Here is a 23,392-nt window from a genome sequence, read left to right on the forward strand (position 1 = left end):
ATTTAGGCCACTGCTAAGCATATTATAGGCATCTACACATACTGAGAATTGTTACTACACCTGCAGAAGATATTCAGATTATGAGTAAATTGAATTGCCAATTTTAGGAAGTACTATTTGTATGCAAATTTGAAATGCATGATATCCTTTGTGATTGTTAGTTTAAAATCTATATTTATATGGTTAAGTATACACATGTATATACATATTCTTAATTGGCTAATCTTTATTACTGAATAGTAAAGCAACAAAATGTTCTGCATTAACATTTTCTCTATCAATGTGCTCTTTTTTGTTATTTAAACTCAAGTGGCTTTCCTTGTTAGGGGCATAGCATGTACATTTTCACTTTACTTAGCTCATCAAAGAGTATTTGATGTACTTTCTTTTTTTTTTTTTTTTTTGAGAAGGAGTCTCACTCCCATTGTGCAGGCTGGAGTGCAATGGTGCAGTCTCGGCTCACTGCAACCTCCACCTCCCAGGTTCAAGCAATTCTCCTTCCTCAGCCTCTCAAGTAGCTGGAATTACAGGCGTGCACCACCACACCGAGCTAATTTTTGTATTTTTAGTAGAGGTGGGGTTTCTCCGTGTTGTCCAGGTTGGTCTCGAACTTCTGAGCTCAGGTGATCCACCTGCCTCGGCCTCCTGAAGTGCTAGGATTACAGGTGTGAGCCCCCATGCCCCCCTTGATGTACTTTCAAATCCTAGGTATGAATGCCAGTTATCTTTTAGATGAACAGATACATTAACATGGACATTATCCCCAATATGCTGAATGTTCATGTGCTAATATTCTGAATATTTAACCTCCTTTGGGCTTTGATTATGCATGAATTTTTTTTTACCAGAATATGTAGTATATACATACATATATGTGTGTGTGTGTGTGTGTATGCATATATGTGTGTTTGTGTGCATCTGTATATGTGTGCATGTAGGATATAAGCATGTGAAAATAATCATTTTGAAGATGAGCTTGTGTTTAAGATTTTGAATAATTAAATCAATATAAAAGTAACATGAGATGAAACATTAACAAATTGTGATCACAGGTAACCAAAGTCCTTCTTCCCTGACTGATATGGTTTAGCTGTGTCCCCACCCAAATCTCATCTTGAATTGTAGCTCTCATAATTCCCAGGTGTCATGGGAGGGACCTGGTGGGAGGTAACTCAATAATGGCGGTGGGTTTTTCCGGTACTGTTCTCGTAATAGTGAATAAGTCTCATGAGATCCGATTGCTTTATAAAGGGCAGTTCCCCTGCATAGGCTTTCTTGCCTGCCATCCTGTAAGACATGCCTTTGCTCCTACTTGCCTTTCACCATAATTGTGAGGCCTCTTCAGCCATGTGGAACTGTAAGTCCATTAAACCTCTTTTTCTTTATAAATTACCCTGTCTTGGGTATGTCTTTATCAGCATCATGAGAACTAACTAATACACTGACGTTTCTCAGAAGACCCCCTTGAGTGTAGGGGGACCCTGGCAGAACTCTGGCTTAAGTCTTGGGAGAGGGCGAAGTATAGAAACACAGGGCAGGGCTGGGTGCTGTGGCTCATGTCTGTGATCCCACCACTTTGGGAGACCGAAGTGGAAGGACTACTTGAGGCCAGGAGTTCAACACAGGGCAAGAAAGGTGCTTTATTATATGATAAGCCTTAAATTCCCCCCATTTGATTCTAAACCTGTAAGGGAGAAGAATGTGTCTGATTTGTTCACAATCAATTCCCCAAACACAAATACAAACATATATTAGTGCCCAATCAATATTTGTTAAGTGAATTTAGCTATAATATTTAGGGTTTCAAAAACTCTGAGATATGTTTCTAAATTTTAATCTAGTTCTTAAAAAATACTTGTTAAATAGATACAATTTAAACAATTTGCCAATGAGAAAATTAAGTTTTCTGGTATGAAAGTGTTATGTTAAAGTATAGAGCAGTTAAATATCTGGAATTGAAAGAAACTCCATACTACACAGCCATAAAAAGGAATGAGATCATGTCCTTTGCATGGACATGGATGAAGCTGGAAGGCATCATCCTCAGCAAAATAACACAGGAACACAAAACGAAACACTGCATGTTCTCACTCATAAGTGGGAGTTAACAGTGAGAACATGTGAACACAGAGAGGCAAACGTCATACACCAGGGCCTGTTGGGGGGCAGGTAGTGGGTGAGGGGAGGGAGCAGCAAATCACCCATACACTTGTATACCTGTGTAACAAACCTGCACATTCTGCACATGTATCCTGGAACTTAGAGTAAAGTAAAATAAAATAAAAAGACAGAAATGAAGTCCAGTGTTCTTTTTTCTTGGTTGAGAGTCTGTTGTTAACATGTTATTTTCTGAATAATATTTCAAGTAATATTTATGAATATATATATGTGTGTATGTATACATATGTGCATGAATGTGTGTGTATGTGTGTGTATATGTGTGTATACTTGGAGAGAGTAGAAAGAATGAGTGTGATTTAATGTACACATAGGATTTTGTTTCTTTCTGGGAGTGTTTCTGCGTACCACATATGATAGGAACCTGTGTTTTCACTCTCTAGTAGCCACACTCACTAGGAGAGTCCGTAGAAACACGAGCTAATGAGACCTCTCACCTCCACCAAGCACTTTTTCATAACTAGAATCTTGCCATCCAGTATTCCATTCATAGCCCAAACCTCTCCTCATTCAAGTTCTCTCACTCCCTGTCTCCCAATACTGGACTTGTAGACCGCATCTGGCTTCCATTCCCTTCAGCCCTCTTCTGGCTTGATTTCTGTCCCTTTCCAGCACAAACTCTATTGTTTATTATTTCAGGCACTCAAAATAACAGTGTTTCCACAGGGCCTTATGCGGAAAGCCCTTATGATCAGTCTTATTATTTCTGCAAAATCTGCAAGTTATGATCAGTCTCACTATTTGCTTTGTCTATTTTTAAACATGTGACAGTGTGCTGTTAAAGAAAGCCATGTGGGCACACAAATAGGTGCTGTTGGTTAAAAATCCAGTCTTCATCCTCAGCTGACCTTTCAGGGCAGCTAGGCAATCTGTGTGTCCAAAGTCCCCTTCCTCCGTCTTTTCCCTCATAACCACCCTTCCAAATCCCTGTCATTCTCCATTCTCAGTAAACCCTTGACCCCACTCAGCAAATGACCTCACCTTCTACTTCACAAAGGAAATAGACGCCAACAGACAGCAACTCCCTCAACTTCCTGCCCCCTCCTCTACACTCTTATCAGCACCCACATCCATCCTTACCTCTTTTCCACATTTTTCAGTTGAAGCAATGTCTCTCCTCTTAGCCAAGGCTAATCCCACCACCTGTGATCTGGATTTCATCCCTTCCTGCTCCCTTAGGGATGTGCTTCATCAATCATCCATGCTCCTGTATCTTCAACCTCTCAGGGTATACTGTTTGTCTCCCCTCAACATACAAAAATGTTCTCATCGCTTCCAACTCAAATACATACACACACATGCAAACACACACACACACACACACACACACACACACACACCTTTCCCCTCCCTGTGTTCCCTCCAAGTTACTGCCAAAACTTTCTCTGTTCTTTCTCAGCCAAGTTTCTTTTTTTAAGAAAAAAGTTTTCTTCTCATTTTGAAAGTATGATATGTTCGTTTTAGAACATTTGGATCTTAATTTCCAAAGAGGAAAATAATAATTGCCCATATCCAACATGCATGAATTAACTGTTGATATTTAATATTTTGGATTTTTTGCAGTTTTGTTTTTCTCTACCTACAAAAAGAGCAGGTGCCAAGATGGTTGGCATCTTGGCTTTTTCATATACTCTGACTATATTTCCATCACCTTAAATGGTCCTCACAAGCATACCTATTAGTGGCTGTATATTCCAGCATAATTTATAAACATTTTAATACCTTTATTAGACTGTTAGACTGTTTTCAATTTTTTCATCCTATAAATAATCATAAGCATTCCTCCTGAAGATAAATCCATACTTTTTTCTCCCCCGATTCAATTCTCTGCCTAGGACAGTCTATCCTTCATCACTTTTAAGACTTCCTACACTTGAAATTTCTCTCATTAAATTGACTTAGTGACCTCTTTACCTATGTTCAAGAAACTTTTCTGTGTTTACTTCACTCAGCTTCTCTGAGGTATATGACATTGTTAGTGAGTCTCTCCTTTCTTGAAACAGTCGCCTTTGCTGGCTTCCATGCCATCTCGCTGCTTTCCACCCTTCCAGTTCCTCCCTCTCTTTGTGGCTTTTCTTCCTGGGCTTCTTTTTGACAGTTGGCTTCTCTGGGGATCCACCCCTAGCTCTAGGCTCTATTTCCACACTTAATTCTTGGGGGTAACCAGTGCCTCATCCTTCACTCCTGTGCTGTTGGTTCCCAAGCTGCGTACCCAGCCTCCATAACCTCTCCTGGGGAGCCTTCTCTATCTCTCAGCCATACACTTGGAATTATTTTTCCTTTTGTGAGCTCCCAAGACACCCTCTACCTAACTCTATCAAGGTATACATCACTTTCCATTAAGCTGTCATCGGTTGATTTGTCCTTCTCTTTCTAGGCTTTCTCAAACTCAGCACTCTTGACATTCTAGTCCAAATAATTATTTGTTGTTGGTCTCTGTCCTATATATTGTAAGATGTTTAGCAGCACGCTTCACCTCTACCCACTAGATGCCAGTAGCAACCCACCCCAATTGTGATAATTAAAAATGTCTCTAGACATGACTAAATATCTCTCAGGGACAAAATCCTCCCAAGTTGAGAACTACTGTCTCAATGGTGAGCTTTGCAAGGGTAGGACCTCTTTATCACATTTTGCTCAGAAAAAAATCATTTCTTTATTTGGGTGAAATACAAGGTATTTGCGTGAAATACAAGGTAAAGCTGGGAAAAAGTTAAAATTAGTGGGAACAGTTTGTGGTTTTATGAAAGCATTCGATTTTATTGTCAATCATTAAGCAAATATTTTATTACGAGAAAATTTCCTTGACTCATGGTAGGTAATGAAAAAAATCAACAGTCTTTAACCTCATAGTGCTTACAATTTTGTTGGAAAGAAATGAGGCAGACAAGCCATCAGCATGCATATGGAAACTTAATTATGCAAATGAAGTGTTTAGATTTGCTGTGGAAATTTATAGCTGCTCAGGGAGAATAAAGCAAAAAAAAAAGAAAAACTTTCAGAGGAGATCAAATTTTTACTACATGTAAACAAAAGACCTGGGTAGCATGAAGGCAAGAAAGTTGAGTCATTTTCTATTCATGTGGGAAAGACTGGGGAACAGATTCACATCTGTGGGTCAGTATCTAGGTCTCCTAGGACACAACTCTGCCCAGACATCAAAGAAAGGGTTCCTTTCTACTACAGGATTAATTTAGGTCCTAAATGTATGTTCATGTTTTGTTCCAGTGAAACATATCATAATGCCTAGGAGTCAGAAACATTTCTTTTTTTGAGTCAGAGTCTAGCTCTGTTGCCCAGGCTGGAGTACAGTGGCTCAGTCTCTGCCTTCTAGGTTTAAGCGATTCTCCTGCCTCAGCCTCCCAAGTACCTGGGATTACAGGTACTCGCCAGCACACCCAGCTAATTTTTGTATTTTTTTATTAGAGACGACGTTTCAGCATGTTGGCCAGGCTGCTCTGGAACTCCTAACCTCAAGTGATCCACCTGTCTCGGCCTCCCAAAATGCTGGAATTACAGGGATGAGCCACCACCTAAAACACTTCAAATTAATTCACTTCGGTTAATAAGCATGGATATATGGGTTCAGTTAATCACTAGAATAGAAGCTGCACACCCATTTAGATCACTAGCTGTGAGCAAATGGGTAAAATCCTGCTCCACACTCTATACCAGTGTGTGGCTCAGGTGGTGAGTGGCGGAGAATTCTGCACCACAGAGTACATTTGGCAATGTCTGGAGACATTTCTCATTATCTCAATGGGTGTAGGGTAGGGAAGGAGGGTACTACTAGCGTTTAGTAAGGAGGGGTCAGAGATGCTGCTAAAATACTACACTACACAGAAGGGCTCCCACAATGAGGAGTTTGAATTCTTCAAATTCTTCATTTTATCTTTGCCCAAATCTTATGTTTGTCCCAATTTTGAAGTACTAAAAGTAAGAGAATATTAACGTCAAAGCAGTTGAGAATGCCATTTAAAAACGTCCATTTGTTACTTAAGGATATGACTGTTGATGGGAACATGTCAGTCACTTGAGGAGATTCCAACATACAAATTCAGCTAACTGCCTAGAATGGCTTCTTAAAATATAAGAGGAAAATTGGAATTCGATAAGCGTTTTCCATAGTACACAGAAGAGTGCTGAAACTTAAAGTCACAAAAGATAAAGAAGAGCCCACAATACTTGTAATATTTCTAAACAAGAAAAAGTCCAAACTCCTCCCAAAGTCAACAAGTCACGGAGGATGAAGTGTGTAAGCAAAAATAGAACCAGTATACAAACTGTACCTTGGTGAATTTGAGACTTTCTTCTTTTGGGTGCCACAAGTTAAATCTGGCTAAGGCTATGTTTGGCAGGCCAGAGCGCCTAGGTGCCACTGGGTCCTGAGTAGAGCAAGAACATTTGTGGGCCCTCAAGAGAATCTAGCAGATGCCAATTACATGGTAGTAGCAGAGTGTACTTCTTGTTTTTAAGAACTGTTCTTGATACTGTTTTTCTTCAAGCCACCCTCCTCCTCTAGTCCAGGAGTGGCAGGGATGCCACATTAGTCAAGGCAGAACAAGGTCAGGGCTTGGCCTAAGATCTCCTTGTGGGAGTAAGCAAAAGGAAGCAGCTAAAATTAGTAACGGACTGAATGTGTGCCTGTGTTGTGGCAAAAAAGGAGAAAACAGAGGAGCCAACCCAGATCACACTTGCATTGTTCTGCCTGGAGGAAGAGGTAGGAATGTGACACTCCCCAGGGCCCTGGGGGACAGGGATGGGGACTGGCGGTTATTTCTGGAAGCAGAGGGGCAAATATCATAATTTTTCTTCCTTTTGTTTTCAGGTCTGTGTGCTGATCTCTCTCCATTGTTTTCTTAACTCTTATGATTTGAAATCCTTCATACATATGCTGTAATAATGCATGCATTAGTTCACTGTGTCTAAATAAAATGGATAGTGTTAAAATGATAGAATAGGAAACATACCAGGTTGTGCTGCTATGCAGAAAGATAGATAAGAAAGTCAGAGAAATGCAAGCTAGATTTGCTCACATATCTTTGTCTTCTTAAAGGTCAGTTATTAATATTAATTTGTAAAAATCAGAAACTCACCAATGAGTTTTTACCCTTATTGCTACTTTTGATGTATTTTATTTAATTTTAAAAATTAATTATTTGAGGAAACTGTGCTTTTGATATATGAATATCTATAATAATTTGATGGAAATAGGAAGTCAGGAGTGTAATTACGTTACAACTTACAAAACACCGTAATACCATTAATTGTTTTGTTTCCTTTGAACTCCTGTTCAGAAATGAAACATTCAAGAATATTGTTTTATATAGAAGAAACATTAAAAAATAAGAATTGTGTTTCTTTTACAAGGCAAAAATACCTATTATACTCAGTATATCTGCTTTCTTTGATTAGATTTAGAGTTTCAGGACCGAATAAAATGAAACAGGTTTTGAAGAAATCATTGATACAGATGTTATTTACCATAAAATATTTAATATTATCTTGATTCCTTATAGCATTTGCTATTCACATAAAATGTTTAGGATTCATATAGTATATGTGGATTTCAAAATATGCAATTTTCATTCAAATGGAAAATGTGTAGGATTCATATGAGGTATGAGAATTCAAAAGCTGTAACTCTCTTTTACTGTTGAAGCAGAAAATGCGTACCTTACAAAGAATATTTACAGTTCAACAGCACCTTACTAAATGTTAAGACAGAACCACGGATTTGGTTGCAAAGAGTAAAGTATGGGGAGATATTTTTGGTAAATGCCAGAGGGAAATGGTAATTCTAATTGTTCTGCCGAGTTGTCCTTGAATTGTGACAGGTTTGTTACTATGCAGATTTCCGAACTGCCACCTCCCATGAGGGGATTTCACCCCATGAAATTACCCAGATACACCCTCTTCTCCATCTCTCCTCTTTATTCCTAATTAGCTTGTCCCTGGGTTCTCTCAGGATAGCATTATGATTGTCCTAAAGTGTTTTTGATTCTGATCCACTGACAGATTAAGCCATCTAATGTTTAGCAAAAACACAAATTTAAGTCACGGAAATCATAAAGCCTTACAGGCAGCATCCCGAAATTACTCAGACTGGACAGTCGCCGACTTTTATCCTCCTCACTCCATCCACTCTCAGGAGGTGCTGTAGACACCAGTGCATCCATAAACCCACTCAGGGTTTTGGCTTGTGCCGTAAGTTCTCCTTATGGCCCCTGAGTGCCTTTTCCTTGAGTACAATAATAAGCACTAGAGGCAGAACAATTTGGTTGTCAGTATGCATGGAAATTTAGCAGGTCTCCAAAAAGCAGATGCAGAAAAATTGGAGAGAGGAGCAAACAACCATAGCAAGATGGGTCTGGCACAAGTGACAGCCTGTCCTTTTTCATGGGCCAGTGACATCTGACGAACCCAGAGCCACACTCCCAGTCTCCTTCCTTGCTCCCATGGTTCCTAGCTTGCAATTTAATCAGAAAGTGTTTAACTGCTTTTAGTAGCTGAAGTTAAACAATAAGAAAAAAAGTAAAAGAGAGAAGGCAGGCAACTAACACCACACTGTCTCTGTGCCTTATATGACTCCACGTCATCCCTATGGAAACAGAAAACTGGAGCATTTGGGTCAAGATTACACAGTAATTAATAGAGCAAGAATTTTAATCCAAGTGTGTCTCCAATATGCAAGATCCTTCTACGCTCTCTCCAGGTGGATTTACGGGAAATCATATGTGCAAGACATCACAGATATGTGGGAATCTAGGGTGTCTTTGGGCATCTAATGGATATTCCCTATTCATTTCATGTGTAAATTAGATGTGTTATTGACAGATGACTTTATCGACTTATTCAGACCTCTGTATTCCCATGATAAGAAGATTATTTGTAATGGGTTCTGATTTTAAAGACAGAATTTTGAAACAGCATTGTATTTTCTATTAAAAACATGCAATATATGAGTGTGTAGTATGTATCTAAGAGACGTTAGCAAAACGTAACTCATCCTTAGAAAATTGCCTTCATCTGAAAATGCATGTTAAGACTAACCAGTTGAGTTTCATAGTATTAGTGTATTATGGTACTGTTGTACAGTTATGTTTGTGTTTTTTTAAACAGATGCCATAACAGGATAAATGTCTGTAATAGACATGAGAATTTTAAAATGTCTTTTTGGCATGCCAGATCACAGTTTCGTAAAACATGCATTTATTATTCTCCTAAATATCTCAAATGACTAGAATGGCACACAGAAACTGGGAGAAGGTCTATTTATCTCAAAGAGTTGTTTTCTTGTTTGTTTGTTTTATCTTGCTTAAGAGGAAAAAAACCCACAATGGCAAGGTTTCTTTCATGAACAAGTTTCTGTATGTTCAGGTTTATTGATTCTAACATGAATTTTACAGAAGCATAAATTTTGCAGTAACAATCATGAAAACTTTTTAATTTGGTCCTGTATCTGTCCAACTGAAAGATATTTCAGAAATTAGAAAGAAGGTGGCAGTAAAGGTAGCAGTATAAGCACCCAATGAATCTTTCCTCTCTATACACAAGATTTTTAGTCGTTTCCTCCCATGGTGACTCTGAGCTTGGTCGTGGGATGTGATTTGACCAATGAGATAATAGGAATAACAGAAGCAGACACTTGAAAAGTGCTTGCCAACTGGGGCCAGCCCCTTCTGACTACTGGGAGCACTTTTGCCATGCCCTGTGAGCATGCCAGAGCTAGTCACCTGGAGATGACAACCAACTGGAGAGAGGCCCTAGCATTCCCAGTCAGGCAAGCTTTCCCAGACAGGTATAGCAAGGCCAGCCTAGCCCTAGCAGAGCAGACTCAGAACAGAAGAACCACCAGCTGATCAGTAGATTGCTGGGTAATAATGCATGTTTATTGTTTTCAACCGTTATGTTTTGGACTGATTTGTTACAGAGCAAAAGGTTGCCAACTCAATTTGTTCCTCCAAAAAATGTAAATTTAAAACTAGCAAAGCCTCAGAATGACTGAAAACTGTAACTAACACACAGAGGTGAGACAGCCTCACTCCCGAGCATATCTTGATAAACAGACCAACTACTTGAGTTACTTCTGGGAAGCTGAATTCTAGAATGGCAGTTCCATTGTCACCATTCTTCATGCACAAGGCTGCAGTAGGCAGTGAGAGGTTACAGAGTTGGTCAGGTTAAGACAATAAAGACAAGACAGCTCCCCCTCTCCCTCACCATACATATACACACGTATTTTGAAGTAGGGGAAACATCCAAATCTTGTAATTGCTCTAAGATCTCAAAACCTTTAGAATCGTTACCTCTCCAAAAAGGAGACATATTTTTTTTCTTCTTGTAGCTTCCAATGCCAGGACAAGTGTGCCTGTTACTCTATAACCATCATCTATGAGACTAATTTTTTTAAGCAGGTATTTCTTTAAGGTATTTTGGCTATTCCACAAGACATAGCTTCAGGGAATATTTAGGAACACAGAAAAATGTTAAAATGTCAATAAAAAATCACTTTATAAGATTGTACATCTAATATGAATCTAACTTTTAAAAAATTACATAGTTTGTGTATGAAATACAAAAAAAAAGACTTCCAAGAAAATGTACTAAATAGTAAAAGATTTTACAGAATTAGAGGAGATTTTTATTTTCTAGTCCTAATCCTCAGTAGTATTAACATGCATATAAAATATAAAATAAATTAGCATAAACTGGAATCAGTAGTGAATATCTTAATATATAAAGTAACTATTCTAAAAATCATTTAGGAAAAAATCAAGATATTTAGACCAATTAACAGACAGTGATTATTTCTAGAAGTAATTGGGTGAGTATTCACTATAGTAAGAAAAGCATGTTCAGACTTTATATGAATAAGAGATGGAATTGTATGACATACAAGAACTTCTAAAGTTCATCATCTTATTCTTTACTGATTTTAGACTTCTTACACTTTTTATTTGCACTAAGGAATTCTGATTGGAAACATATTAAATTGCCTCACAGCTCTTGCTAGTATTCTACATTATTACAGCACACACACACACACACACACGCTCCCCTGCCCACACTGCTTTCTGTGCATTTAAGATCCTAAGGCACAGAGAAGGTTTGGAAATGTTACCTATTGCCCAAACTTCCTGTCTAAGCCATGAAGATATCCATGTGATCACCCTCTATTGACTATGCACAAAGCTTAAAACATAATTATGTTGGTAAATGCAAATTGAGAATAAGGTGTGAATCAGCAGTCCTGGGTCTCAATGGTTGCCCCAGCTAATTGACGCAGTTATGAATAGGTAGTGGATTTGAGACTCCAGAATCACTGCCATGTCACACTCTTTTGTGTGCTTTGAGGTACTGGAAAGGAGCAGAGTCTGCAGATGAATTATTGTCCATTTCTATAATCTTCCCCCATAAAGTGTAAATGAAAAGTTTACTTTTTCCCAACAAAGAGGATGACTTTATGAAGCTTGTTGCTAACCTTCCAGGCTTAGTAAATGACATAGTGTACCAGTTCTTGCCAAAATATTTTGCAAACAAAATGTGAGTTAGATCTTTAATAACTAATGTGATACAAGAATAATTAATGTTGTAAAAGAAAAAACTAGAGAAATCAGAGTTGCCTCCTCCCTGAATGCAATATCCACCTATTACAGACCACTGTGACCTTTCTGGGAAAAGTCACTTCTATCGGACAGGGCAGTGGCCGCAAGGCAGCAAAACACCACTTGGAATAATTCTTTACAGATGCCAGGAACTGGAAGTTTCAAGGGGAAAAATGAAAGCCATTCACTCTTCCAATGACATAGGCCTTTGATACCGTGAAGCCATTTGGACTGAGAGCTCCAAGGTCAGGAAGGCACATAAAGATTGGTGATTAGAGAAATACTATATCAGCAAAGTGTGGCAAGCTATTAAAAGAAACTATAGCTTTTATGATTGTGTCGCTGAAGCTCCCCAGGGCTATTTATATTAGATATTGAGTTAAGCATAACTTATTTAGTCCCAGCATTCCAGAAAACATTTTGATGTCAGCTACTGCAGGAAAGTAAACACAAAGCAAAGGAGGAAACAGAACTGATCTCAAACAGATAAAAATGGTGTAATTTAATTTTCTGAACCCGGGTGTTTTAGAGCATTAAGAATGAGGAATTTTAGAACCGTCCTTTCAACTTGAAAAGTAAAGTTTATTTAGGCTTTTGATGTAGGAGGAGAAAAGTAGCAGAGGGCTTACATAATTAATTCATTGAGCTTATATTAAATTCTGATCAAAAAGTATTTTTGATATATTCAGTGAAACATTTCCAGAGTTATAATCAGTGTTTATGATAATAGGTAAGTTTCCTTCTTGTTCCCATGCCTTAATAATCACATAATTTTTGTTCATGCATCTTCACTTGGTGAGTCTAATTTTAGTATTACTCATGATATCATTGATTCAAGAGCTAGTTATAGTTCATCAAACACTTCCATGACTACCATCAAAATTCCTTTTTTTTTTAAAGACAGGGCTTTAGTACTAATCATACTCATCGTGCCTCCCTAAAAATCCAACCCTAAAATAAAATTCAACCCTAAAATAAAAATGTTGGCAGTCATGAGCATAACAAAAATATCTGTTGTTTACTTCGATTTCAATCCAAAGTAAGAAAGTTTTGAACTCTAAACTCTTGGCTTATGCCAAGACCCCTGAAAGGAATTTCCTCACAGATCCCCTGAAGACGGAGCAAACTATGGTGACTCAGGGGACAAAAGCCATTTGAATACATTATGAGTATCAGTGTTTAAAAGATTAGCCATTTTAAACAGTCTTAACATAGATGGGATTACAGTTGAAAAAGGAGTAGGACAAAATTTTTACATAAAAGCTTCAGATGTTACCCAAAGGAAGAAATATTTACTATCTTTCCAAACAGCAAGGTAATTTTCAGCAAAAAGAGAGAGACAGAGAGAGACAAAGAGAGATTGAGACTAGAACAAAAAACGTGTAATAATGTGAATAGTGCTTGCTCTGGGTGATGGATTTATGGGTGATGTTTCACCTGTTTTTTTGTGTTCATCAGCTTTCACCAAATTTTCTGTAAAAATCATGTATTCCTGATTTTAAAAAAAGGAAGAAAACACATAGGCCTTTTTAAAATGTAAAAACTTGCTAATGATCCCATCTCCCATAGGCTGGGCCTCGTCATGATGAACATCTCATCTGCCAGGATGGGATCCTAGAGAAGCTGATGCAGATTTACTACTGCTGAAGGGAAACTGCTAGACCATCCTTACAAGGTACAGTCTTCCCACTTAAGTATTTGAGACTTTGAATGCATTCCTCAGCATCATTTACTCAGCTTAACTCTTAAGAATTTGCATTTGTGTTTTCACTAGCAAAGGAAGTCTCTGGGTTACTTTTATTTATTTCTCTGAAATAAGATGTTTTTGCTTATGTGTGGCAAGAATAATACCTCTAACAGATATCTTTGTAATTATATCTCTTCCTCAACACCAATGATGCTCAGTGAGCATGTGATGATTGTTCTTGTGACTGTCTGTTCTGTTCTGTTTGGTAAGTGCCAGGCCAAATGGTTGTTCAGTATTGTAAATCTCACCTGTAATTGTACAGCCATAAATTCCTAAGTCAAATAATAATAACAACCTCAGATCATTGCATACCTATAACTACATAATGTATAACATATACATTTAATACATTATATAGTATAATATGTGCTATTATACTATATCATAATTATAACATATATAACTATATAATATATACAAGTATATAATTATAATATAATTATATAATCATACAACTATGATATAGTTTTGCATTTTGTGACAGCATTTAAAATAATTTAATTATAATTTCATAGCCAGTCTATTTCAGTGATTAGTTTGAATTAAAAGTCTATTTGTTTTAAAGAAGTCATTATTTTGGAATACTATATAAATGTATCCTGTTAGTGGTCATTATCTGATTGACAATACTAAGGAAAAGACAAAAATGATGATAAAAGCAAGAGCATTCTGTCACATATTAACCATGTTTTATAAATTCAGCATAGTGTTAAGACAAAAGATATTACAGATTTTAACTTTCAAAAGTAAATTAACAATTTGAGCACATTTTCGAGCACATATGTGAAATTGTTACAGAAAACTTTTTACCATCTAGGTCCATTATATTCAAAATACTAGCCAGAAAATAAATTAAAATGTGTGAGAAAACAGAAAAACTGAGACATTATTCTCCAGGTATAGATTTTTCTTAAGAAAAAGGAAGAATCCTTAAGGATGTGCTCTTTTTTTGGTTGTTATAGAAAGTTCAGGTGAGGATAAGCTCCTGTTGGACACTCATGAACCACCTGTTCATTCTCAATTTAGAATACCAAGGAACACAAACCTGACATCAAGGTCAAACTAAATCCCGTATCTCTAACCTTGGCAACATTTTGAAAACACTGAGAGATTACCAAGTAAACTATTCATTCTTTAATGATTTCTTGTTAAGTCCCATTCTGGTCACTGATTAGAAGTGTCACTATGCTGTATTAAGAAACTCCTTCTACTCTTTCAAATCATCTACTAAAATGTTGAGTCAACATGGACTGTGTCATACAAACACGATCCTCATTTATTGTCACATTTATGTTGATAGTATTTGTTAAATAATTAGCATAGTAGAAAAGATAGGAAAACACAACATTCCCACATGATTTGAATATTCCTCCATGTGCATTATCTAATGTTCCTCCCCAAAAGAGTCCCTGAATAGACATAACATAATTCTTTCTAACTTGAGTGTCAGCCCACTGTATGTCTGTAGATGTAACTGCTAATGATGTTACCATTTTTGCCCTATTACCCTAAGGGACACCTGTTCAGATGCAAGACTGACTTTCTTCCAGTCATCTTGATCCAGTCCCAAGATGTCCTAAAGTGTGTAACTTTGTTTAGAATAATGTTAAGTGTCACTTAGGTCCTTACTACTTCCATGCAGCAACGTTCAAACTAAATAGAATTTGACTTCCTTATATAAAGCTTCAGGAGGAAATATCGAACACATTTTCTTTTATTAATACTTTTAAATAGCAAAGAAACTCTCCCAAGGATATTGCCCCTTTGAAGATAAAGTTCCATTTGCATAAACTGGAGGGGCCTCTTTAATGTAGTTTTCATTATCTTGACTCCAAAGTGACTGATGTCAAGATCAAGGGAGTCAATCAGGGCAGATACACTCCAGGACACCACAGAGAAATAAATCAGCCCATCCTCTCCACCCAGAAGAGTCCTGCTTCACTAAGGGGATTTGTGTGTCTCCTTTCTGAAGCAGGCAGCCAAGTTCCATTATTATAACGACTGACTCCCATCTCTCAGAAGTCTCATTCTTTGAGATAATTGGGGTGCCCTGCATCAGTTATCTAATAGGCTAATGAACTTTGGAGATAAACCAGTTCTTGACCATTTCTTGCCCTCTGAACACTCCCAGGACACCAACCCCATTTAGCCATTTATCTTATTATGTTAAAAAGAGAAAACCCTAAAGAAAATGAGATAGCCCCTTGACTGTTGGTTGAAGGTGGTATGGGTCATCTTGTGGAGAGAGAGGGACAAAGGACGGAAAAGAAATCAACACATTTATTAGATCCTTTGTGACAGTTAACACTTTGCATCTCTCAGCCATTTTCTCCCAGCTACAATTGCATTTTAGCTATAGAGCTTCTCTGTCCGCTGGCCTTTTCTTTTTTCAACCTCAGTTATCCAATGTACTGAATGATGAGGCATGTCTACTGGGTTATCATAGGTGTGGGCGAATTAAAAATGTCATCATTTGGTCTTTATTTCACAAGCTTGACTTAGTGCTGTTTTCACTTGAAAAATACAAATGTGAAAACTATAATTTATTACTGTACTAGCAATTCAAGATGTTTTGCTTGGATCTTGTGTGTACAATCAGTTACCAACATTCCAGCCTGTTTTGCTTTAGTTGGCTACTAGTTTACTACCCTCAATTTCATTCTCTAAATCTGTGTTTAAAAACAGTTTAACTACACTTTGATTCTGTTTGAGAAAGCAGTTATGAGCTCGCCTCACTAATGCACGGCAACATATTAAATGTTGTTTATAAAATGTCATTTTAAGGCAGATGTCAAAGCTCCAAATGATTTATTCAGCGATTCTTTAATTTCACACATACTATTTTATCCTAATAGATATCAGAGACTGGGTCACTTCCAGAGTATATAAAGAGGTTATTTCAACTAAGACACTTGAATGGACTTGAAATCCCAGTCTCCTTGAGGTTGTGAAACTTGTGGCTAGAGCAATCAGCCTTCCTGCTCTGTGAGCAACCCCTACTGGACAATTGTTCAATTTGTGCTGCTGAACCACCAGAAGCATCTGTTCTCTCCTATTCTCTCTCCTCCCTATTGTGAGAATTTTTTTTGTTAAATTATTTCACTTCTTTTCTAATATTGAATATTTAGTTAGACACACCAAATACATCCTATACAAATGTTTTGACCTTCTTAAAATAGGAATAGTACTATGTTTTCTCAATCTTTTCTCCCATGCAAGGAAATTTTCTGTATCTAATAATTGAAGAATTTGTTCAGTTTCATAAATGTAGCTCAGAATTCCAATAACTGTTAGAAAAACAGTGCAATAAACTAGATAGAAATAATGCTATTTTTTGTTTGGTTTGGTTCTCTCTCCTTTGAACAATTAAGTTTCAGATAAAACCTTATCTGTTTATTGTTTTCTATGTGTCCCAGGACTTTAATAATATCTAAGTTGATCTGGTTTTTATTCTCAGCTACTAAGAGCTTTTTTTTCTTTTTAAAGTTTTATCTTTAATTAACACAAAATAATTCTACATATTTGTGGGGTACAGTTAGTTTTTATGTTAAATTTATCACAATAAAAAATTAAAAAGCCAAAAAAAGGCTTAGTCTTTAAAGCAATGTAGTATACGTAACAACACACAAAAAATGTATTTATCACCAGCTACTGATTATGACAATTTTCTTTTACTACAAACATCTGACTATAATGTAAGATTTCTCTTTCCACAAAAAATAACAGGACAAAACAAATCATTATTTACCAGTTCCCAAAAAATGCACTTTACTTTTTACCATAAAATATACATAGTCACTTTATAAATTGCTGTTGAAAGACATTAAATTGTCAGTACGCTATTTATATACAAGACTAGCAAACAAGTAAAGTTAGTTATATGATTCTGAGAAAGTGTATATACTAACTAGATCTCCATTAGTTTGGGTAGCCCACAAAGTCTCTTTAAAGAGAAATTAACAAGAAATGCCAAACTTAGTCTGTGATAGATTTAAACCCAAATCTTCCTCTTCATATATGCACAGAAAATGGAAAGATGGTTTGTTTGAAGTTAGACTTCACTTCAGTTTTGTTACCTTAACTCTGAGATTTGAGGAGTTAAAAGCTTATTACCAAGGTCCCAGGTCAGTGTTTCAAAAAGTTTATTCCATAGAAAAGTAACATTTTTAAAATGTCATAGTCATTTTTTAAATGTCAAGTTAAATAATGTAAACAAGTTGCTGTGTTGCAGGATTTCTTAAAGCCTCTGATTTGCTAAAGTACTTTGGTGTCTCCGCAAAGCTTACATAGACTGTGAAGCTTACAAAACTCATCAGACAAGAGAACATCTCTCTGAACTGATGTTTTAAAACATAAAATTTGGGAAGTTTACTCTTAAGTCATCCAGCCTTTTTCTTTCTGAGTCTTTTTAAGAAAAGTGATGATCCATTCCTTTTCAATCTGTAGTTATTACATTGGGCATTAACTCTGAATGGGTCTGAAATATGCTGTCTTTTCTGAGAAGCATTCACCACTTATCCCAGGAGATAGGTATTAACTCCATCTCATAGATGAGGAACTTGAGACTTGGAAGCGGCCAAGGCAGGTCTCTAGCACAAGATGTGCTCACTGCAGGGTCTGCCTTCCTTTTTTTATGCTGTGTTACACAGACTGTTCTCTTTTGTTGACACTCTTTAGTGGCTTCTTTGGTAAGCCAAGGTCATGTGGCCTGGTTGGGATCAATATGGGCCACCCCACATTGGCAATCTTGATGGTTTCCTTTTCTACCACTGCAGTCTATGTTAACTTGAATTCTGTCTCTATTGTGGGAAAAAATTACACATTGGATGCTAATTTTATTTAGAACTTTACCCATTCTAAAGGCCTATCATTTATGACACACAGGGTAGGGCGGAGAATGTATAAATTTTAAAATACTAATCAGACATAAATGTGGAAATAACTGAAAGGAACTTTTGTTGAAGAGCAATTGGAGGTCAACATTCATGTTAGAGGTGTCTATGTTTTCTTCCCCTTTACCTACAAGCCAAATATTACAAAGCCAGAAACCACAAAGCAGCCCTTTCCATCTCACAGTAATAAGACATTAATAGCCCATTGAAAAATCAACATATAATTTAGTTTTACACTGCTTACTAAAGTCCCTCTACTCTTTGGTACTTAAATGAATATAAGATCAGAGCAATACAAAGTGACACACAAACCTCTCAGAAAAGTTTTGGTGAAACATATATTTAAACTTCTGGATCATTGTCTGTTAGCATTAATGGGGATAAATTAAATACTTAAATTGCAGATAGTTTTTTGTTAGGCAGTAGTAGGTAACCCTCTTATGCAGAACATAAACTTGAGGGCACAGATTGATCTCAGTGGTTTGCCACGTCTCCTGTCTCCTGAAAGCACTGTCTCAGGTGCTTTTTCTTCATCTTTAATTGCGTGAGTTTCATTCACAGTTAAGAAAAGACCTTCTATGCATATGTAAATACTGCAAAGCAAATAAAATTAGCATTTTGCTCAGAATTTTCCAAGGCAGAAGAATTCCAAGGAGTCATTTATAAATAAATATGCATTAAACAAATATCTGATAATATTAGTAAATTTTTTCCCTATAATCCCTTAGTGGAAAACTATAATCTCAATGTATATGATCAAACAGAAATATGCTTTTTTTTCTGAGTGGAGAGAGGCAAATTCCCTAAAGGTAATTTAGCAACTCTATTATCAAACCTGACATATCTTTTGTATTGTACAGAAGAAAGGCATAATGCCAAAATATGCTAGTTGCATGCCGTATCCCTTGTTTACAAAATTAGTTACTTTGTCCTGTCTTTATTCAAATTTAGAGAATATTTTGTCTCAAAATAATTAGTCTTCTCTTTTCTAGGAATAAATTCATGCACAATATATACTAGAGCCACATTTAAAAAAAAATAAATGGCACATTAGCAATTTGACCCTAGTGTAAATAGAAAGGGGGCTGCCTGTCATTTTCGGAACAGCAGAAAGAATACAAAAAGTTCTCTAATTCCAGAAAAGAAACATGGACATAGATTGTGCCAAACATTAAAGAAATGTCTGGAGGGGATTGTTGTTCCACAAAAGATGGATTGGCTGAAATATTTATGCTCACAGACACCTTTTCAGCATCAATCTGCAAAGAAGAGTCAAAGTTTAAAAATGCCAGTTTCTGCTAAAACAAAACCAAAATATCCTTATACACCTATCACACAACCTATGAACTGTTATAAGATATAATGTATAAATATTTTAGTTTCACAAATGCAAACTGTGGTCTTTGCATCTTGGCATATTATAATCAGTAACATCTCTTCACTTTATCTTTTCAAAGTTCACATCTAGCTTTCAGGAGTATAAAATATGTATAAAAATCTCTTTAGTTAAGGGGGCCCTTGCTCAAAGGGTTGAGAAACAAGCAGCAATATGCTATCTGGAACTGAACCAGCGGGACTGCTTCACAAACTTTGTGCCTCATTATACAGTCACTGCCTCTGTACCTTTCCCAAGGATGCTTAGGCCATTTGACGAAACACCACTATTTGATGTCAATAAATCTTGATTTAAGGCATAAAATTACCCATGGAAGAATATCTTCTACACATCATGATGTAATTTGCGTCCTGCCTTACAGATAAATTAGTCCGGCCTTATAGATAAAATTTGAACGGTTTGGATTATTTGATCTCCCTATAGTTGACAAGTATACCAAAAATGCTTATTTTAAGTGAACCATAGCCACAGAAGAAATATGCCACCAACCAAACCAATGATATCCTGTTTAAATCAAAGGAAAACCAGGCTGCTAGTGATCCTAATGGCCATAAGCCCAACATGGACCATAAATCCATCATGCTAAGCAGTAGGCCTTGTTGCTACCATGGTTGCATAAAACTAGTTATAAACAACATTGCTGTAAAACCGTAAGCCAACAAAAGCTTTATCTGTAGTGTGAAAATCTCCAAGAATATCATGCACTATCTGGTTAAGAGAACTTTTAATAACATTTCTAAGACATTCCTAAAAAGACTTTTGGTTATAATTATTTTTCTTGCCTTTAAATCATTCCTCTCAGACGATTTAGATCATCTGCAGCAATTACCATTGACCCTTGTGACATTGCTTCTTAGCCATATCCTACTAGAAAAGCCATGGGTATTTCTAAATTTTGAAAATTGTAAGGAAGGCTGTAGTACCTAAAAGCTCTCTCTGACTCCCATGTCTTAAATTCATTATCCTACAATGGGAGAGAAATACTGTATTCATTTGGAACTTGCAATAATGTTTAGAAAAGAAAGCTCCCCAAAACCCAGGTTCTTCCCTAAGGTTAGGCTAGTCTCTAGCAACTCATTTTTATGTTTTAATGGTTGTGTGTGTTTATAAGTTATGTCTCAGTGTAAGTCTTTGGAAATTGTATTTTTAATTTAGCTGTTCCCACTTGGTAATTTTAATTTATGTGACAGAATACAGGTTCAAAAGCAATAAAGTTAAATTACTTTTAAAGTAGACTATAATTAAAACTTCCATTAAGTTCAACTGTCTTTCCTTTACTTTTTCTAAGTAAGTGATATTTTAATTTATTTCAATAGTAAATGGTTTGTACCAGGTAGCTGACAACAGCCCAAGGGTCTCATGGAAAGATACTTACTTGTGTTAACCTTTCTCTGTAACCATTACAGTCCTTGTCATTTTGACTTCCTTTCAGCTAGTGACCTCTGCCCTGCTCCAATTTAAAGATAAACTAAAAGACATTTCCCCTGAATGTGTGCTGCTTCGAGTTTTTGGTGGAAACAGTAGGATCTAGTTGTCTAACCAATTATCTCCTATTTGAAAGGACATGTGGGGCGAGTAATTGTGTATTGGAAGAAGGTTTACAAAGAAGTAAACAGGAAAAAAAGGATATGCCAACTATAAGTGAACCCAGAATTCAGTATCAAAATAGCGAAATGAAAACTATTAGAGAATAAACATACCTTTCATGAGTTGGCTTTTATCAGTAATATGTAGCGCATATGTAAAAATATTTATAAAATAATTGATTGGTAAATGTCATTGGAATTGGAGTAAGGCAAATCACCTTTCGTACATTTGCACATTATTCGTAAAATTTGTATATAAATACACTAGAAATGGAAACTTCACAATTTAGAGGTTTATAAATGCATTCCCATTGTTAGTAGTCAAACTAAGACTAGACTAAACAGACTCAGCTTTATACAACAGCATTTTTCCTCCACCATTTCCTGGTCTCTGGGTATAGGATTCTTTATGATATTGCTTTTGAAATCCTATTTTTTATTCCATTTGTTGAAAACTAAGAGTAATGGTGTAGAACAAAGATGTGCAGAAAAATAATTGTAAATAATAAATGCACATATAGATATAGCTTGTATATATAGGTGTGTGTGTGTATATATATATATATAGAGAGAGAGAGAGTCATTTTGCTCAATTTTCAGGTTATATGGGCTGTTTGTGGAGTTTCCCTGTTTTCAGTTAGCTTATAAATGGAAATCTGATAGCTATCTCACTCCACACATTACATTAGGGAAAAATTCTATAAAGTAAAAAGATACCTAGCCAGACTTTGTACTAGATAATGTGGAAAATTTATTGGGTAAGGACTAAAACAATCTTTATTATAAGAGACCACACTTCAATATACAATAAGAAAGATGTTTCCTTTGTGAAAAAAAAGTAATAAAATATGTCCATCTAGCCATAAAACCCTGCAGAAATAGGCAGCTTTCCCTCTTCTTCCCTTCCGGAATTCCTGTTCATTTTGAGTCAGGATAGCCTAGTCCACTAAGTAACCTTCAGGTCCTTGAGGTCACTGCCTTGGATCTGTTCTCTATGGGTTGAAATAATTTATTCCATGGTGAATATGAAAGATACCTGAATATTGCCAATATAATGATGTCCTACATCTACTAAAATACCTAAAGTTGTGAAAAATGAAAGAATACAAAATTCACTAAAGTAATTTTGAATAGCACAGATATTATTTATCCCAATATAGATATTAATTTCCAATCAATGGGGGTTCTACAATAGTATCAATTATAACATTAAAATATTGTTTTAAATCATGTCACATACCTTTGAATTTGTTATTTCAAGAATATTAAACTAGTTTGTGGTTCTATAAGCAAACACACATAAAGGGATCTGGCATGACTAGTGAGTTGAGTAGGTTTATTTGAATGGTATCTACTTAAATCAGTTGTACTATTTACTCACTTATGTTACATATAGAGCAGCTTATTGCCTATGCTGGGAAATGTGTTGCCCTAGCAAATAAAGCTGCATTAAGAATTTTGATAGGATTAGAAAGGATAAGTGTTTAAATATTTATATTTATGTAAAGTACAGGGTACTTGGAAAATTCAGACTTTAAACAGTTATTAAAATATGAACTCTCAAAGCACTACTATATTTGTGCCTATCATGTAGTACCTAACATCTTTTATCTAATAATTTTATATATGTATAATGTATCCTCTTATCAGGTTATAAGCTTTATTGGAGCCAGGTGGGACCACGTCTGTCATTTAAAACAATGCCTTGCACATTCTGATGTGCAATAAGCACTTAAAGAAATAAATATTTCTGTTGGTTTAGTTGAATTATTTTATGAGGATTTTTACATATGAAGGTGAGAAAATTCCAACCACTCTTTTAAATATAGTGTTTTACTATAACTATGAACAGAGAGGAACGTCTTTTGTGTAAATGTTGATAGACAGAGGTAAAACTTCAGAATCCACCAGCTAGGTTAAGGAGACCTCAGCCATTTGCAAAGAATTTATGCCAGGTTATACATTTAAATTTGTGTTTTTCTAGA

At 36.2% G+C, this 23,392-nt stretch overlaps 1 protein-coding gene and 1 long non-coding RNA gene across 13 annotated transcripts in view; one reads left to right on the forward strand and one right to left on the reverse strand.

Moving 5' to 3' along the window:
* Positions 1-23,392, reverse strand: part of HDAC9 (histone deacetylase 9) — a 919,102-nt gene that overhangs the window by 294,699 nt on the left and 601,011 nt on the right. The window lies entirely within an intron of this gene.
* LOC105716135 (uncharacterized) overlaps positions 6,583-23,392 on the forward strand; it is a 34,952-nt gene continuing 18,142 nt past the window's right edge. Inside the window, exons 1-2 of the long non-coding RNA XR_001107197.3 lie at positions 6,583-6,898; positions 13,356-13,461. This is a non-coding gene — a long non-coding RNA (uncharacterized LOC105716135). The remainder of the gene's footprint in view (positions 6,899-13,355; positions 13,462-23,392) is intronic.

The sequence above is a fragment of the Aotus nancymaae genome, unplaced genomic scaffold (genome assembly GCF_030222135.1).
Source record: "Aotus nancymaae isolate 86718 unplaced genomic scaffold, 86718_ANA_hifiasm-v0.15.2.pri h1tg000025l, whole genome shotgun sequence".
NCBI lineage: Eukaryota > Metazoa > Chordata > Mammalia > Primates > Aotidae > Aotus > Aotus nancymaae.